Here is an 18,091-nt window from a genome sequence, read left to right on the forward strand (position 1 = left end):
GTTTGACTTCATCTTTTCCAGTGTGAATGCCCTTTATTTCTGTGTCTTGTCTGATTGTCCTAGCTAGGACTTCCAGTACTATGTTGAATAAAAGTGAAAGTGGGTATCCTTGCCTTTTTCCAGTTCTCAGGGGGGATGCTTTCAACCATTCTGCATTCAGTGTAATGTTGGCTATGGGTTTGCCATATATGGCTTTTATTACTTTGAGATAAGTCCCTTCTATGCCTATTTTGTTGAGGGTTTTTATCATAAAAGGATGCTGGATTTTATCAAATGTTTTTTTCTGCAACTTTTGAGATAATCATATGGTTTTGTTTTTAATTCTCTTCATATGATGTCACATTTATTGACTTGCATATGTTAAACCATCCCTGCATCCCTGGGATGAAACCTACTTGATCATGAAATACTATCTTTTTGATGTGGCATTGGATTTGATTAGCTAGTATGTCATTGAGGGAGGTATATTCTTAAGGAATGAAGGATAACATTTTAAAAATGGAATTGATGAGGGAAAGCAAATATATGTGAAAAATAACATCTTCTGACATCTGTTTAACAGGAGTTTCAAAATGAAAGAGTAAAATAGAGCAAGTTATGATTTTAATGGAAAATCATTACTCAAGATACATATTTTCGTATTAAATCTTTAGATTATAAAAGCCTAGCAAAACCAAAACAACAAAATTGGGAATGGGGCAAGACCCTCATCTAAAACCATCCTACCTCAAAAAGCCTTGTTATGTGAGAAAAGTAAAACACTGGATTTGTTTGATCCTGTTTTTTGACATTGATTCCTAGTAGATTCATGGACAACCATAACTCATTTTATCGTGCTTTACTTTATTGCTCTTTACAGACACTGTATTTTTACAAATTGAAGGTTGTGGCAACCCTGCATCAAGCAAGACTATTAGCACCATTTTTTTTTTTCACATAGCCTATGCTCACGTGTGTCTCTGTGTCACATTTTGGTAATTCTTGCAATATCTCAAGCTTTTGCATTATTGCTGTATCTGTTATGGTGATATGTGATCAGTGATCTTTGAGGTTACTATTGTAATTGTTCTGGGGGGCCATGAACCATCCTCTATAAGATGGGGACTTAATAAATAAATGTTGTGATGTTTTGACTGCTCCACTGACAGGCAGTTTCCCCATCTCTCTCCCTTTCCTCATGACTCTCTATTCCATGAGTCACAACAACATTGAAACTAGGTCAGTTAATAACCCTATTATGACCCCTAAGTATTCAAGTGAAATAAAGAGTTGCATGTCTCTCACTTCAAATCAAAAGCTAGAAATTAGTGAGCTTAGTGAGGAAGGCATGTTGAAACCTGAGATAGGCTGAAAGCTAGGTCCCTTATGCCAAACAGTTAACCTAGTTGAGAATACAAAGGAAATGTTCTTGGAGGAAATTAAAAGTGCTACTCCAATGACTACACGAATGATACAAAAGCAAAAACTGCCTTATTACCAATATGGGGAAGTTTGAGTGGTCTGGGTAGAAGATCAAACCAGCCCCAACATTCCCTTAAGCCATAGCTTAATTCAGAAAAAAAGCATTAATTCTCTTCAATTCTATGAAGGCTGAGAGAGATGAGGAATTTGCAGAAGAAAATTTGAAAGCTAACAGAGGTTGGTTCATGAGGTTTAGATAAAGAAGCCATAACCATAACATAAAAGTAAAAAGGGAAACCACAGTGCTAATGTAGAAGCTGCAGCAAGTTATACAGAAGATCTAGCTAAGATAATTGATGAAGGTGGCTACAATAAATAACAAATTTTCAGTGTAGACAAAACAATCTTCTATTGGAAAAAGGTGCCATCTAGGACTCTATCAGCTGTAGAGGAGAAGACGTTGCCTGGCTTCAAAGGACAGGCTGACTCTCTTCTTAAGGGTTAATGGAGCTGGTAAATTTAAGCTGAAGCAAATAACTCATTTACCATTCCAAAAATCATAGGACTCTTAAGAACTATACTAAATCTACTCTTCGTGTGCTCTATAAATAAAACAACAAAGCCTAGATGACAGCACATCTGTTTACAGCATACTTTACTGAATATTTCAAGCTCACTGTTGAGACTTATTGCTCAGAAAGAAAGAATCCTTTCAAAATATTACTGTTCATTGCCAGTGCACCTGGACACCCAAGAGCTCTGATGGAGATGTACAAGAAAACTAATGTTTTCATGCCTGCTAACACAACATCCATTCTATAACTCATGGATCAAGGAGTATTTAGGCTTTCAAGTCTTGTTATTCAAGAAAAACATTTTGTAAGGATACAACTGACATGGATGGTGATTCCTCTGATGGATCTAGGAAAAGTAAATTGAAAACTTTCTGGAAAATATTCATCATTCTTGAAGCCATTAAGAACATTCATGATTCATAGGAGGAGGTGAAAATATCAACATTTATAAGAGTTTGGAAGGAGTTGATTTTAATTCTCAGGTATGAATTTGAGGGCTTCAAGGCTAGTGGAGGTCGTGGCTGCAGATGTAATAGAAATAACAAAAGAAACAAAATTAGAAGTGGAGCCCAAAAATGTAACTGAATTGTTGTAACCTACTGATAAAACTTGAACAGATAAGGAGTTACAAACAAGTGAAGGATTGGAGAATAGGTCACCCTACAATATGCCTCTTTGGCATAAGAATTATTTTGAGCTGAAGGCAGTTGAGAAGAAGCAGATACAGAAAAGCGCTCTACCTTCCTCCTATTTGCCTAAAGGCAGGACACAAATTTACAAAGGTGTTCTTCCTCTACTCTTTACCAGGAAGGGAAAACATTGATCACAGAAGACAAATTTAGACTCTCATCAGCCCAAACAGATGGAAGCTGTATAATAAGCTTTACTAAGTAGCCTTTATCTGCTATTAGTTCCCCAGTTGTTGCCTTCCTACAATTGGCCACTCCTAGAAGCTCAAGGCCCTTTTCCTGTGTCTTGTCATTTTCTAAGAATTTTTTGTTCTTTGTTGAAGATGCTATGTAAGCTAGAGTTCTAAGCCACTTCTATAAGAGTTACTCACTCCCTGGGTATCTCTGACATATACATGAAATACACATATTAATAAATAGGTTAGGATCAGAATCCTGAAAGACACAATTCTGACTGCCATAACCTCAAATATTGACATTCCTAAAGATCAAAATCCCTAAAGTCTAACATCCCTAGCATCTAAGATCCCCAAAATCACAATCACGGAATAGTTTTATCATGTTAAGTAGAACTACTAACTTGTTATTGCCTTTATTTGGAAATTAAGTATGGCTAAAAAGATATGCATGAGTGCCAATTTGACAAGAGGTGGACTTAATTTTAGATGTCAGCTTAACTGGATTTAGGAATACTTGAAACTTGGTAAGGCATAAACTTGTCTGTGTGTCTATAAGAGTGTTTCCAAAGAAGATTCATGTGTGAATCTGAGTGGACTAGGTGGGGAAGACCTGCCCTCAACATTGGTGGGCAACATCCAATTTGCTAGAGTCCCAGAGAGAACAAATACCAAGTAAATTCATTCTCTCTGAGAGCTGGGACAGACTTTTATTCGGCTGTCTTGGACATCAGAGCTCCAGGCTTGCCAACCTTTCAATTCCAGGACTTACACCAGGGGTCCCAGGGGCCTGAGGCTTTCAGCTTTGAACTGAGAGTAACACCATTGGTTTTCCTGGTTTTCAATGTGAAAACATTAAAACTTCCTCAATAAATAAAGAGATGTTCTTATCATACACCTGCATTTTTGAAAGATAAAATTTCTCCAGGTCTCAGCTCTTTGGGTGACTGCATATGCGTTGATGACCCTTTGAGGTTTTTGATCAATCTTGTCAAAAGGCTTCATCTGCCCATCACAGCATTTCAGATAATCGCAGGCATAAAGCTGAGTGCACAAAATTGCCAACCATACTGATAGGCATTTATACATTTTGTTTTTTCACTTATTTCTTTATGAACATGGTTCATTTGCTAGACACTCATGTGCCTGTCATTTGTATACCCAAGTTTATGTTTGAAACAATATGTGTTATATTGCCGTTTTTGTTGTGTAAATTATGTATGACATGTTCTGATGTGTTTTATATGTTTCTCAAATAAACTGCCTTTTTAAAATGTAAATAAATGTCTTTTAACAAATTTTTAAATTATTTTTTTCCAGAGTTATAATTTCAGAAATTTGATCACATGGGATTTCAACATTCAGGATTATGACATTCAGAATTGCACCTCTTGGGATTAAATAAGCTCCTTTAATAAACTTCTATTTGTTTTTCTATTTCTAATATGAAAGAAAGAGTAAAGTTGGTGACAGTATGAGATTTCAAAGTTAAAGTTTTTAAACAGGTTAAATATGATATAATTTCAGATACAAATGAAAGTAACTTTTTTGACACAAAATAGTACATATAATTCTAGACTAAAATTTTGATGATCAGTATAAATAATGATTTATATAAAATTATGTTATTCAAATACAATCAAGGAGATATAAAAATATGAATACAACACAGAAGGAATTACAAAAGTTGCCAGAGATAGAAGGAGATTTGTACAAGAATGTTCATTACTGCTGTGTGTGTAGTGCTAAATTATTGGTCCTGTAGAGGAGATTGGAGAAATATATTTTGGTTCATTTATACAGTACCAACATGAATAGACAACAGATATATCTATATGATGAATATGTGTCATAAAATGTATTTCATTAAAAATAGCGTAAGATATACAACATGTCATTTGTATAAAATGTTATAATATATAAAACAACTGTACACACATATCTGTACATATTTGTTATTGTATGAAAATTCATACAAATTATAATGCCCAATTTCTTTATTAGTGGATACCATTGCGAAATAGTGGATACTATTGCAAAATTGTTGGAATGTTATTGAATAGTGGACACTATTGCAAAAGTGTTGGAATTTAATTTGGATAATCATAAGGACTTCAACAGATTTTCTTTAAAAGAACCTGAAGGAAAAGGATAAAATGTTAACATTTTATGAAGTAGATTAATAGACATTTTATTGTTATTTTCTATTAAGTTTTGTATATTTAAAATATTTTAAAATAAATAATATCTATCCAATGAGAATCAATACTAAATTATCAAAAGTTTTAGCAAAGTGAGTTAGCACAACATACACAGATATAAGCACAACATACACACAAGGAAATAGCTTTTATAATGTGCAGAAAAATCAATTAGAAAAATAACAAAAATCACAATAAACACTTGAGATACTATAATTGCTCAAACAGAAATATATAACTAATATGAAAAAGTACACATTTTTATTAAAAAACTATTATTTCAACATGGGAAAATATATATTATAAAATTTCCAATTTTTCTTCAAATAAATTTATAAACAAACACAACTTTAAAGCATCTTTTGCTTTTTATGAAATACACAATCTTTTCCAAAGTAAATAAAAGCCATCAAAACTAATATTTTCAAAAATATGCCTGTAATATAATGGATAAACTCATACTAAATTTGATCTTGAATAAAAATATAAAATAACGAAGACAATTTTGATCAACGTACACACTTTGCAACTTGGCTTATATGCATTTTGTAAAACAATAATTAAAAGAATGCTGATGGATACATATGTACACAAATAGAATGTTGAGACAAAGCTAATATCCAAAAAAAAAGGCCTTTGTACTTATTGGAAGATTGCTTTTATCCATGGGGAAATTAAATATCTCTTTTTGATACTATACTTAAACATAAATTCCAAAGGTAATAACTGTAGGAGTGAAATCTTTTGAGTAAATGATGGAAGATATATGATATAGAACAAAACTGCAAGGATTCAACTTGGATTTGACAGGGCATTTTTCCATTGTAAGTAGAGGGAAGAATAAAATTCAAGAAGAATTTTGGATTTGGTGGCAGAAAAAAATGAAGAATCAATGGGATCCATTTCCTTAATCTCATATTCTGTCTGGCCTCGAAGTTACGAAACAATTAGACAAACTTCACAACATTTGTCTTCTTCAGTCATATGCCTGCACTGCTAGGAATAAAGATTAGAAGCCAAGAATATTATTGATCCACAAGTTCATTTGCATACTCTGCAAGAACTAATAATTGACTGCCTGTAACTCATAAGGTAATTCCTGAATTGTACCACCTTTCATTTTAAGACAAATTTTTTGTTTATTTGTCTTCATTTTTTGTTGTTGCTGTTTCCTCAAGAGTGAGGTCTTTTTTTTAGTTCATGGACTTTGGCCCTGTAACAGGTTGGTTACATATTATAACTGGCCTGAACATTTCTTCAACTACGATTATTCTGATTTTTTTTAAGGCTCAAATAAGTTCAGTTAAGCTTTTTTGTTTAATTCTATGTCTTGGCATGTATTGGTTTTAGCGAGGCACAGAAGTCAAGCTATCCAAGTATGTGAAAAGAACCATTCTCTTATTATTTATGGCTGATGGTGATTGGGCAGAATGAGAAACCTTGCAGGAGAGCACAATCTTTTGTCTTTTGCAGACCAGAGAGGTTTGATACTGTTCAGAGGAAAACTGAAACCTTGTGCTGTTTTTCTATCTTCATGGGTTAACCTTCTAGATCCACTCATCTCAATAATTGCATGCATTCTACCAAATTTCCCTATGGGATTTTTATGAAATAAGTTGTTCTTGCTAGCATTTCTGAAATAAATACTCTCTTTGGGAATAAATATTTAGACAAAATCAAGGATGAATGTTCCATGAAAGAGTTTTAAGTGAAGTTATAAATATTTGAGAAAGAGACCACCAGCTTTTGAAACTGATAACAAATTGATTTCCTAACATGATTATATCAATCACTGAAATCTAGCCATTTGCAGGCATAATACTAGATTGTGTATGTTCCAATTCAGGGGTTAATACATCTGTCTCTACTTTATGGAGAGTGCCTTAAAGTGGTTTTGGCATATAATAAGTTACTTAACCCAAAAGCTGAGTGATGGGTTTTGATTTAGTAAGTTCGTTCCTTACTTTTCAATTAGTGTTCTATAATTTTCTAAGAACCAAGAGACCCAAAGGAGCAAAAATTTCCATGATCAAGAACAGAGAGTTTGAAAAAAAAAAATCATTTGTTAAGACATTTTGAGGACAAAATTCTAGAGGTGCCAAATCCAACCAGTTAATTGTTGAGCTATCCAAGTCTTTAAATCTATCTATGATTTAAAAACTTACTCTTCAGTTACCAACAAAATAATTCAGCTCAAAAGTTTGTGTAATAAGTTAATGTTTTCTTTTTAATCAGTTTGAATTGAACTGAATTTCATAATTCAGAAATTTTTGCATAATTGCTTTATAAACTCTTATTATTAAGATACATTTAATTCTTAATTTCTTGAAAATAATTTAATTTGAACTTTATCTTTAAATCTTTTTTCTCTGCTTTTTAACATCCTACCTATTTTTAAAGGCAGAGTTCATAATCTCTGTTTTTCACTGCATCCTCTGATTCCTGCCATCCACAATAATTTATTTTGCCTTTGAATTCTTATAATGCTTCATATTTTACTCTGCAAAAAACTATTCAAATATGATTATTCTATGTTTAAAAAATAACTTCTTCTAAGGTTAGAATATGTCCTTCCCAAAATTAATGTGTCGGAGACTTTGTTCCTAGTGTAAGAGTGTTGGGAACTGGGACCTTTAGGAAGTTATTTGGTGATGGGACCTACATGTTTATAAATGGATTAGTTCTGTTATTGTGGGAGTGGGCTAATTATTCTTGAGTGGCTCTTTTTATAAAAATGAGCTCTCTTTCACACATATTCTCTTGCCCTGCTTCTCTTTCACCGTGTTATAACACAGCAAGAAAACCCTCACCAGATGCAGCCCCTTGATTTTGGACTTCCCTCCCTCCAGAGTTGTTATCCAAATAAATTTCTATTGGTTATAATTTACTCAGTCTGTGGTATTTTGCTACAGCATTAGAAAGTTTACTAAAACAGAAAATTAGTACTGAGAAGTGGGATTGTTGCCATAATAAATACCTGAAAATGAGAAAGCAGATTTAGTCCTGGGTAATGGGTAGAGGCTGGAAGAATTTGGGGAAGCAGGCTAGAAAAAGCCTAGATTGCCATAAACAAAGCATTGAGGACAATTCTGGTGAAAGTTCTGAGGAAGAGCAGACTAGGGAAAGTCTGGAACTTTTTAGAGATTACTGAAGTGGTTGTGATCAGAATGCTGGTCGAAATATGATTAGAGGCCATTCCAATGAGGTCTCAGATGGAACTGGAGAACAAGGTATTAGAAATTGGAGTAAGGATGATCCTTGTTATAAAGTAACAAATAACTTGTCTAAAATGTGCCCATGCCTGAGAGCTTAATGGAAGGCAGAATTTAAGACTGACAAACTAGGATATCTGGCAAAAGAAGTGTCTAAGCAGCAATGTACTCAGATTGCTTCATGGTTACTTTTAATTATTTATAGTAAGATACAAGAGAAAACAGAGTAGAATAATTTGGAAAATTTGCAGCCTGGCCATGTAGAGTGAAAAAAACTATTTGAGTGTGGCCAAGGAACCATATTCTAAAGACATTATTATGGACAGAAAGGAGCCAGAGGGTATTCATCAAGACTATGGGAGAAAAGACTCCAAAGGCATTTCAAAAATCTTTAAAGCTGCCCCTCCCATCACAGGCCAAGAGTTCTAGGAGGGCAGAATTGTTTTTGTGGATGGACTTTAGCAGCCCTCTGCACACTCCCTGCCCAGAGCTGCCTTGAAACTCTGCTCCCTATATTCCAATGCAGTGCTCCTCAGACTACCCAGCCATAGTTCAAGCAAGCTCCCTTACCTTTCTGGCCACCGCTTCAGAAGGTACAAGTGATAAGCCTCGGTGGTGTCCACATGGTATTGAGTCTGCAGGCATGCAGAATGCAAGAGCCAGGGAGCATGGCTTCATCCACCTAGAAGTGAAAAGATGCTGTGGACCAGGAAGCCCAAGAACAAACTTGCCCCGGGGTTTCGGGGCTCTGCCACTGAAAATCCCAATGAAAGCAATGGCTAGTGGAGCCCTGGGAGCAGGGCCACTCCCAGGATTCCCAAATTGTAGGGCCACAAGCATGCAAGTCCAACCTGGAAAAGCTACAGGCAAAAGATTCCAACCTGAGATAGCTGTTTGGGTTAACCCCAGCAAAGCTGTAGGAGTGAGGCTGCCTAAGGCTTTGGGGACCCGAAAGCTTCAGTGTGCACAGAATGTGGGACACTGAGTCACAGAAAATTATTCTCCAGCTTTGAGACTTAATGTTATTTACTCTGTTGAGTTTGAGCTCACTTGGAATCAGTTACCTATGTCTCCTTTTTAAAATGAGAATTTCCATCCTGTGCCCGTCCCACCATTGTACTGTGGAAGCAGATAACTCTTTCAATTTCACAGGCTCACTGCTGAAGAGAATTCACTTCAGAATGAAATGTTTAGTCTCACTAACATCTGACTTAGCTGAGACTCTGGACTTTGGACTTTTGAGTTGATGCTAGAATGAGTCAAGACTTTTGGAGCTATTGGGATAGAATAAATGTATTTTGCATTGTGAGAACATAAATTTTAGGACTCAGGGGCTTTATGCTATGGTTTGGATATGACCTCCAAAAGTTCATGTTTTGGAAACTTGGTGGTCCGAGTGTTTGGAGGTGGGGCCTATGAGAGGTGATTATATCAACTAAGAGAGGTGATTTTATCTACCTTCATGAATGGATTAATGCCATTATTGTGGGAATGGGTTTGTTAGCACAGGAATCTCTGCTATAAAAGTGAGCTCTTTCATATATGCAGTCTCTTGCCCTTCTACCCTTCCACCGTGTTATGAAACAACAAGAAAGCCTTTACCACGTGCAGCACCTTGATCTTGGATTACCTAGCCTTCAGAACCATGAGTCAAATAAACTTCTGTTGTTTATAATTTACTCATCTGTGGTATTATATTATAGAAACAGAAAACATTCCGAAACAATTCTCTTCCAGAGGAATAATTCAGGAATAATTCTCTTTTTTTAACACACAAAAAAAACACTTTCAGCAAAATCAATGAAAAACATGTATTTCTTCATTAATTCCGGGCTAAATTTCAAAATTAGACTTTAGATTTTGAATTCAAAATAGGAAATGATCTTTTCCGTTATCAAGTAGACATGAGATAATGCCAAAAGACATCTCAATAATACCATGTCAATTCCTATATACAAAACCATTAGATAAATTTCACATGCTGCCCTATGATTAAGTTATCATCTGGCTTCTAGTAATTAGTTCCCAACTAAAAACAGCTTTGGTTCGAAATGTTCATATACAAATTTATTATTTGATGATAAAACTCTTTTTTTATCCTCTGAAGAACTAATAGAAGACGCAGTCAGATTTTCAGACCAGCCTTTAAAACTCTTCATTAGATTGTGCGTTTGTTGCATTTGCTTGCTCAGCATTTATCTCTTACTTCTGAGGACAATGACACCCTGTGGGGCAACATATCTCCCTTCCTCAGACCACTTTCAGATGTGGGAATCATTTGGTTACCTCTGGCCATAGTGATTGGTTCTTAAAGGGACACACGATTCATTTTGATTAATTAGAGAAAATGCCAGGACGTTTTTTGGAAATTGCTATAGTTTGGATACTTGTCCCCAAACCTCACATTGAAATTTGATTTCCAATGTTGGAGTTGAGATCTAATGGGAGGTGTTGCATTATGGGAGTGGCCCCATCATGCATAGATTGATGCCATCTCCATTGGAGGCAGTAAGTGAGTTCTCACTCTATTAGTTTCTGGGAGAGTTGGTTGTTACAAAGAACCTGGCACCTCTCCCTCTCTCTTGCTTCCTCTATCACGATATGATCTCTGTCCACGCCAGATCCACTTCACCTTCTGCTATAAGTAAAAGCAGCCTGAATCCCTCACCAGAAGCAGATGCTGGTGCCATACTTACTGTAAAGGCTGTAGAAGCACGAGCCAAATAAACCTCTTTTTCTTTGTAAATTACCCAGCCTCAAGTATTCCTTTATAGCCACACAAATGGACTGAGACAGAAACATTAGGAAATCAACACTCCCTTTCCTCTGAGGTTGCCAAATTGACAGGATGTGAGTTCATTTTTATCTTGCCAAGAAATTGAGAGGGTATGCATGGAAATGAAACCAACACAGAAGAAAGAAAACTGAGAAAAGGAGATTGAGAGATACTGTGTCCTGAAAGTACAGAGTATCCTGGATCTATTATAGCAGTAGCTGAAATCCATGTGCAGATTTTGCTGTTATATGAGCTAATATTGTAGCTTTTCTCCTTTAAGGCATATGGGGTTTGATTTCTATCACTCGCGATAGAAATTGTCCTAAGTCATAGAGGTCATATAAACATGAAATACTGAAACATTTTATTTAAAGGTGTTATCCATACCATTGCTACAATGAAATGTAACCAAAAATATATAAAAATATCAAACTTAAAGCTCTGGGTTGAAATAGAAAATAGATATTTAGTCTTCACTTCTTCAGACAAAGGTAGAAATGGACAGAATTTAAATACTTAAGACATTTAGTTAAATGGGGGCTAAAGCAAAATACTCCTATGTTCTGAAGTAACTCTTTGGAATCTATGAGCTCAAACTTACAAATCTGGTGAATTAGGTTTTCTTAAGCATTCTGTTATTGTTTACAAACAATTAGATTATACAATGCCTTTTACATTTAAAATAGTAATTCTCATATCAATTATTTATTTTAAGTTGAAATCATGAAGTTAACTTGCCGGGTACTCTAATATGTCAGGTTCTCTTAAAATTGTGAACCCTTTTATGAAAACACACAGGTCATTCCTAAATATAGCAAGAAACTTCTTAATAGTAAGGGTCTGATTTATTTTATCATCTCATTATTTAACTGTAAGTCTTCCAGTTGATTGTAAAATGATGGATTCTAAATAGTTAAGAAGCAATATCAGCCACTGTCTCATAGTTCCAATGTAACAATCTCAGAGGTAGTAAAACAACTCTGTAGTTCTCCCCCAGGTGGAAGTTAATAAATTTATGTCCTTTTCTGCCTTTTGCCTTCTGATCTGCCTTTTGTCAGATGATTTTTCAGCACACCTCCAGAGGGCAAAGGAAAAGATTTCCCTCAGCTCCTATACTGCCATGAACAAGGCCCCCTTTAACTATGTGCTTTTGCTGGGATTATATTTTCTTCCCTCATCACTTGGACATTTTATTAATCAATGTATTTATGTATTAGTTCATTCATTTATTTATTTTTGAGTCCAGGTATTGCTCTGATGCCCAGGCTGGAGTGCAGTGGCATGATTGTAGCTTACTTGATCTCTTGGGCTTATGAGATCCTCCCACCTCAGCCTCCTGAGTAGCTGGGACTACAGGAATAAGCCACTGCATGTGAACCAACTTGGACATTTTAAATTATCCTTTCTAATTCAATGTTTTATCTCCCTGGTTGTGCTAATTACCTTTATTACTTTATCACATGCAACTACCACTTCATTGCCTAATTTGATTTTGCACTATGTTTCCCCTTGTCTTTTCTGGATCTTGCTATAATTCTTTTGTCATTTTTTGAAACAAGGTTTCTTTTAAAAAAGAGACTTGCATGTTGTAACACTTAGGGATTGCATTTGGATGCATATAACAAACATCCAACTATCATGGTTATGTCAGGGTTTTTTTTTTTTTACAGAGTATAGGGCTGACAGCAGTTCTATTATGCCTTCAATACTGCAATTTCTTTCCTCATTCTTTTAATCCTCAATTGTCCTATGGTAGACGGGAATGTGTTTTGTCTTTAGGTAGACAGAGGAAAAGACTCTTCCAGCTTCTATTGATCTCTAAGGGCATTTAATTCATGACACTTATTATACCATGGAGCCATATTTTGGAGTGAAGCCTCCTACCCTCCTTCATTAGTTTGTCCTTTAAAATAGTAGATCAGAAGTACTTTGAGGAGAAAAACAGAAAATGATAAATCAGAAGAGGTCACTTTTTAATAATGAAAAGATTTTGGTTTTAGAGATGTCAGTTATGAAGGGGGAGATTTTTAGGAGATTGGAAAGAGATTATTAGGACTTAGGAAAACGAATTGTTCCTGAGAGTAAATCTCAATTCTCAATTCTTTTTTTCTTCTTCTTCTTCTTCTTTTTTTTTTTTTTTTTTAGTTATAGTAATACCCAGATGTAGGTTCCAAAGGTAACCAACTGAGGAAAAAGAAAAGAAAAGAAAAGAAAAAGCAAGTGAAAATAACTACCAAAAGATGGGAGAAGGGGACGGTAAGGTGCAATGTGAGATTACAATCTTTTATAGGAGAAAGACTACAGCTAAGATTTATAGTAGAGAGGCCAAGTAAAGATAGTACAGTAGAAGTTTCTTGAGTGAGCTTCTTACTGGATTCACATCTCCTTACTGGGTTAACATACCTGTCATTTTCCAATGTTAGCTGAATCCCTCCAGTTGAGCTGTTTTCTCAAACCTGATTATAGCAGTTGCACTCTGTACTGCAATTATGTAATTAAATTAAATCTTATCTATTCTGATAAATGAATAAAGGGAGAGAGATTTTTCCACAAAAAAGTGATTCTAAGTGCTTTGGGAAAACTTGATAAATTTGGTTCATTAAAATGATATTAATGAAGTAAAGATAGATGAAACTACTATCTTCCTTTTCTATACTTCCTTTTTTACCAACCCTCTCCCCTTCTCAGTCAGATGAAACCACACCACCTCAAGGAAAATTAGGTTGTTAAAACAAAAGAATAAAGAGAAAGGCAGTTGTTTTGACCTCCAATATGTGCTCCTGAGCATCCAAAGAGAAGGCCCTGGTGGAACTGAGTATGGAGCAAATAGAGAAAAAAGGAGAGAGGTTGACAAACCTGCTCTAGCTCTCCCATAAAACCCAATGCATGAGGCTTACCCGGGCTGACAGAGCTCATGCACAACCTTAGGAAGGTGGTGTTCAAACACTAGCATGTGTTAAAATTGCCTGGATGACTTAACAAGATGCAAACCTTAGTCAGCCTCTGAGTTTCTGAAGTAGATCTGGGGTGTGGCTCAATAATTTGCATTTCTAATTAGTTTCCAGCCAATGTTGATACTGTTAATCTACAGACGACACTTTGAGAACTAGTGATTTAGGAGAAGGAGGAATGGCCTAAAGTCAAGAAAAGGATTTAAAAAATCAGCTTCCAGATGAAGACTTTATTATGGCTTGCTCTGGAAAGCCATGTAAAAATGCAGCCAATGCATACAGAATATATCACAGCTGATCAAATAAGAATTTATATTGTCTGGCATAGAAGATATTCTCTAGGTCCCTGGGAATTAGGGCTCATCAGAGTTGCCAACTGCTAGCATTTGGTTATTTTAGTAAAAGTACTTGGCCATATTCTGAAATTTGGCTAAATCCCATGTAATCTCTTGGGAACCCACTGTTTTTAAGGATCTAAATTAGTTGAAAATACCTGAAAGCAAAAAATGGGGCCCTTGATAAACAGACATATCAATACTAAGGTGGAAAAGAAAGTCTCAGCACCATATTTGGATGCAACTAGCTGTAGCAAATTACCTCCCATTACACTCCAAGACTCCATTCATGCCTTACATACTCTGATACTGTATCTTATTTATAAATGTTCCAGTCTTCTTCTTCTCCTTATTCATGATTTTCCTTAATCTTTTCTTATCTTTTTATACAATCTACCCCTCTCTGGCATTAGCTAGAACCATCCAAATGTCCTGTTATAAGAGGGTATTTAGCAGTGATTAATTCCAATAACCATCATTATTGTTTCCCATGAATGTATTTTGAAGCTTTTCTGTATCCTACTGCATCTTTTTCTTCAAAGTTCATATTACCACAGAGAGGATGCTGTTAAATATTTTCAAGACTATGGTGTCCAACATAGTCTTTTGATTATTATCCAAACATCCTCACCAGTCTTGATCTTCAAGAAGACACAATCAACTCACTGCTGCTCCACAGATGTAAAAGAACAAGTTATGCCAGGGAAATATCCATGCTGGTCCATCTGGAACAAAATGTAAACACAAAATCTACATTTTATAACATCTCCTTCCAATCATATGACAACTTGGATCTGGATTTAACATGTGGACATCAGGCAGTGAATAAAACCCTGATGGCCTATCTGGCAGTCATCGTCCTGAATAAAGACTGGGAAGAAAAACAGGCCATGAGGGAGCTGTACTATGTCAGAGCTTAGCCCACCCACCTGGGATTATGCCATGCAACTTGCATCCAAAGGGAAAGCTTGGTCTTGCAAAGAACCTGGAATAAAGAGAATAAGCATATCTTGATTTGTACACATATTCATGACTTCTGCATGGGGTAGGTTATTATCAGTCTGATTAAGGACTAAGCCATATTGGAGATGAGATACACTCTAAAATTTGTGGTACTTATGTAGCTTTTTGGGACCACTGACATTGCAATTATAATATTTTCTGATCAGGCCATACAATTAGCAATGGTCTGAAGTATGAGGCAATGTACAATCCTTGAAGTAGTTCTCTTTTCTGCAAATATAAAATGTTGTGAGAAGAAAAGAAACCTTCTAGATGACAAATGCCATCCATCTACTGGTAAACATAGTTTGTGTGTGTGTATACGTGTATTACTGCATAACTCATCACTCAATAAAACAATAAGTATATTATTATGTTCATGGATTCTGCAATTCAAAAATTTCAAAAGAGCACAATGATGATTTTGTGTTTCTGCTTTGTGATGTCTGAGGTCTCAACCGCAATCTTCAAATACTGCAGGTGACTTGACAACTGGGGGCTTGAATCATCTGAAGACATTTATTCATGTGTCTTGAGGCTAATACTGGTGGTTGGCTCTCTACTGGGGTTATTGCTTGAGCACCTACATAGGCAAGCTCATGGGTCTGCTTAGGCTTTCTCACATCTTGGTGGTTGTGTTCCAAAAACAGGTGCTCAAAAAGAATCAGACAGAAGATGCATCACATTTTAGGAATTAGCATTGGCTTCAGTTTGGTCAAAGTCATAAGCCACTCACATAGAATCCCCCCTCTCGATGAGAGGAGCGTCAAATCCACACTCTAGGAGTTTGTGAGATGGGATTATTTTGCAGTGATCTTTGGAAAAAGATAACATGTCAAGGGACCATCTCACTTCTCTGAGTCACACTTGCTTTTCACTATTTGGATGATTTTCTTCTTGTATTACAAAATGTTGGGACTGCCTTACTGTAGCATGACATGTTTCACTGTGAAGACAGAAACCTTACTTCTCAAGTTAAATTTGCTTTGATGGACACAATTAAGATTCCATAAGGTACATGCTGGATGTTGGGAATGTATCTTAATGGGAGAAGACAAGAGGCCTTTTTTTTTCAAGCAAAGGAGAAATGACTCACTTCTGTGGGTCAAACATGAAAAACCTTTATGATTTATCTGGACCTGTGACCCATCCACTTTACCTTGGAGTAGGTGGAAAAACATACTTAAGATGTGGAAATTGGGTTAAAAATTGCTTTGACTGACTGCTGCTCACAGTTGAAGAAAAAATATTTAATGAGCAAAGCAGTTTCTAAAACTAGAATCCAGTTAATTTGTGTCCAAATCTGTACCATTATTTGATAAGCCTGGATGTTTCATAGAAATTGAACAACTTGTCCATAAGAAGTGGCCTACTGCATTGGGTGATCCTGGTTCAATACAAGGCTATTTCCCATATGGAAAGTTATCTTGAAAACCCCAAAGGTCTCAAGATTCTGAACGTGGGGGTCCTAGGTAAAGGCTTTGGGCTTATTTGCATCTTTCTGTCTCTTTCCAAACTCTGCTAATGATTCTAAGGTTCCTCATCTTTCTGTGAACTTTATTAAAATGAATGTGCCTGAGTGAGTTGGGCCCCTTTCCTGAGTTTCCCTCTCCTCTTTCAGCAGCCTAGGAGATGAGACAATGGGTTAATTGAGGTAGCTACCTGCATGCAGCCCCTGGACGAACCTATCTCTCTGTTGTTTTTGGACTGTAGTCTATGTAAACTGCCTCAAAAATATTTTTTTCTGAAGCTTTTGCCAATATTGCAATTTTCCACCAAGGATTTTGAGGAAAATGAAACCATCAGTGAACTGTTCATGAAAAAGCAAAACTAATACACCAGGGACTTTATATATTGTATTTTATAATGTATTTATAAATATATATAAGTGCTATATATATACACACATATATAAGTGCTATATATATACATTTATAAATATATAGTACTTATATATATAACATTTATAAATATATATTGTACATTTGCCCTTCTTCCATTATGATACACTCTCTAACATGTAGTGTGTACCTTGTAGAATCTTAATCATGTGCTCCAAAGCAATTCATCCTTTAAAATTAAGGGTCCTATCTTCACAGTGGGAAAGATCATGTGAAAATAAAGGTCTCTCTCCCTGTCTCTCTTCCTCTCTCTCTACATATACATATCATAAGGTAAGAATAGCACCCTCCTCTATGATGAGATGACAGTTACTTCAAGGAGAGTCTCATCAGTTAGGAAAATTAACTTCTCCCTTGTCTTGTAAAACAGCTATTTCAGGAAGATACATACATTAAACAACTGTTCAGGAGGATGTGGTCATCAGACCTCACGTCTTTGCCTTCTTTCACTTTTAATGAAGGGTGAACATTTGGTTTACGGTACCAAAGATATAAACATTTCTATGATTTAGAATAGAGGTTCTCAAACTCAGGGTGCATCAGAATTATTTGAGAGTTCACTAGCAGATTGCTTCTGGGCACTCCACTTTCAGAACCACTGCTCTACAGCCTTACTACCCTAAGTATGGTCTGTGGACCAGCAACACGGGCTGTCATCTAGGAGCTTGTGAGAAACAAAAGATCTCAGGCTCCAATCTAGACATGGAAAATCAGGATCTGCATTTTAGCAAGATCATCAGGTGATTGGAATGCCCATTTAAGATTGAGAAGAAGAAGCACTGTTCTAGAATCATAGTTTGTAGCCATTTCCTGCTGTTCCTATTTACAATTGTATTATAATATGTGCCTCTGGTCATACCTAATGTTACAGA

This window comes from Pan paniscus, chromosome 21 (assembly GCF_029289425.2).
Source record: "Pan paniscus chromosome 21, NHGRI_mPanPan1-v2.0_pri, whole genome shotgun sequence".
Lineage (NCBI taxonomy): Eukaryota > Metazoa > Chordata > Mammalia > Primates > Hominidae > Pan > Pan paniscus.